Here is a 2,692-nt window from a genome sequence, read left to right on the forward strand (position 1 = left end):
ACAGATCATATGCGTGTTATTTTTATAATCCTACAGGCAAGGTATGAAACGGAAACCAAGCTCTATTTACCAAATATCATTTAATTAAGCATTTGGAAGTCAAAACTATTCCTCTTGTTGGTATAACTGGTATAACCTTTTCAGTTTCCGAAGCAAACAAAATGCTTCCTATTTAAAAAAGGAAGTCTGATGTCCCCACTTTCCCCAAAGGTTCACCTCAAACGAAACATTCTGTTGTTCAGAGATGCAGATATTATTTAAATGTGTTGCAATAAATTAGCTCAGAAAGAAAGTTAGAACCTATCAGAAGTTATGCTTCACCAGGAGTGTCCACAAATGTACAAGAGAATCATCACCGAGAGACCTCTGACTATCATTCCAGACTTCAGACCTTCCATTTTCTGCTGTGGGAGTCATCCAGGCACGACAGCTAGATTCACCTCGCCAAACGCAAACTACAGAGGGTGTCTAGAAAGGGAAGTCAGGGCAGACGAGCTCCGAGCTGTGGTCAGCACAGTGTCAGACCATTTTGGTGAAAAGGCTGCACCAACCCGGGCACCGCTTGCTTGATTCTGGGCGGAAAGCAACACATCACACATCAGATTACCCACCTTGCTCACGCTGGTTTTAAGCCAGCTTCTTCTCAACTGCCAGATCACTCCAAGAAGTCCTGTGGTTAACTGAGTGGAGGTCTCATGATCAAAGCAAATTAAATGTATATTGCTACCACAGTTCAAACAGGCTACCAGTCTGCTGGGGCATCACATTACGCATTCCCCTGTTCAGTACTCCTTGTGACTGCTGTTAATTACGAATATTGAGGCTCTGGGGAGATTTCAAGTTACGTGACAACTACTCAAACAATTTCAACTCAACTCCAGAACCGTCCTTGTTCAGCTTACATCTCTGGGCATGCTTTGTCACGCTCTGCTATAAAGGAAGACCTTCATTTCAAGTGCAGTGGTTTACCTTTGCCTGCTGTGCTTGCTTATGACCTTCAAGACCTACAAAGGACATCCAAAATAACTGGATTGGAATGGAACATTTGTCTTTAAAAAGTCCTCCTTTGCGCACGAGGTCAAAACCACGCGTTTTGCATTTATGCACCTCATAGTATCATCCAATCTGAATATCCGGGAATTTGAACCCCTTACTTCTTGACACACAGTTCCAGTACTGTTGTGTGTGAGCCATGGCTAGTATTACCACTCAAAACGGCATTACGTAGCACAGCCATATTCATTACTTCCAGCATTCGTTTGGGTTTGGTATACTGCTAGAACAAAAGCCAAACTATCAGTCAAAACTCAATGAAAAGGCAAGAATGCTGCATTTTCTCCATTAAAGGTCATAAACAGGTACTGGAAACAAATGCCTTCCTTCAGTTACTTTAAGCACATAAATAATTTTGCCATTACCTTCCCTCCACCTTGCTTATATTCCCTTCTAGCTCACCACATGAAGAACTGTCAACAGCTTTTTTAATAATTATCCAGGACTTTCAATTTTTAAGCCAAGCGTGATGTTCACAGATCACTGTCAGCCAGGTAAAGTATGAAGTCTGATGCCTCTGGAATGATTATTTTTCAAGTGCTATCAAAATGCAATTATTTAAACATCTTAAAGCTACAGAAGTAGCATTCCAGAATGGGTACAACACGTTCCAATTGAGAAAATCCTTACTTGGGAGCAGGCCTATTTCCTGCACTGATTTTTAAAACAAAGCTAAAAAGAAGTGATATATAAAGTCTGGATTTCCCTTCTAGTTTTAATATTAAAGATCAATCCTGGTGTTGAACCTGGAGGCACCACCCTCAGTCGATCACGCTAGGTGTAATCCCACAGAGGACTGAGACAGGTCAGAAGCCATGGCAGAAACAGGTCACATGGTGTGTTTCGATAACATACAGCTGTACCCCAGCAGGGGAATGCCAGTACTCAAACATCTGCCCAGCTGCTCGATTTAAACATAACTGTGTTCTAATAATTGTGTTTCCTAAGCACACACTGAGATTTTCATTTGCTACATACATTTACCACTGGACCCCGAGATACTCCCGGCTCATAATACAACCCAAGCACCCTGCACGTAACTGATTCCAGAAGAGAAATTTCCACCTTTTAAACTCAACTTTCCATTTCACTGTTATACATTTAAGGATGCATTTTTAAAAGACTCACCTAAATAACAATAATACTAAGTCTTCTCATCCTTCACTACACTACCCTCCTGTATGTATCTTGCAAACGCAAATACTACTGAAGTATGATTAGCTCAGCTACAAGAGCAAATAAAAGTAATAATTAATACTTTAAATGGTTCTGTTAAGTAAATTCTAACTGCTCATCTTTTTTTTTTTTTTAAAACAGTTGTTCCCTGCAGAAAACATTCCAGCGTTTGAAAAACCTGCTGCCTGATGATTACTGCTGAATATCTGCGAGATCTACAACCCGTTGTCGTGCCACAGGACTCCCCCCTGCAGAGCCACTTCCAGGGGACACACAAGCTGTGGGCTCTGGTGAGGTATCCAGAAGAGACATCCCAGAGCCACACACTGATGCCAAGTCACCTTCCCCATGACCTAACAACACAGGTAGCATTTATTTTTCCTCCACCCTGACAGCTCTCATCCAGAAGTACTTTCCACATGCAGTATTTCACTAAAAAAAAAAGTTTTTTTAAAAAAAACAA

The sequence above is a fragment of the Eurypyga helias genome, unplaced genomic scaffold (genome assembly GCF_000690775.1).
Source record: "Eurypyga helias isolate BGI_N326 unplaced genomic scaffold, ASM69077v1 scaffold6623, whole genome shotgun sequence".
In the NCBI taxonomy this organism is placed as follows: Eukaryota; Metazoa; Chordata; class Aves; order Eurypygiformes; family Eurypygidae; genus Eurypyga; species Eurypyga helias.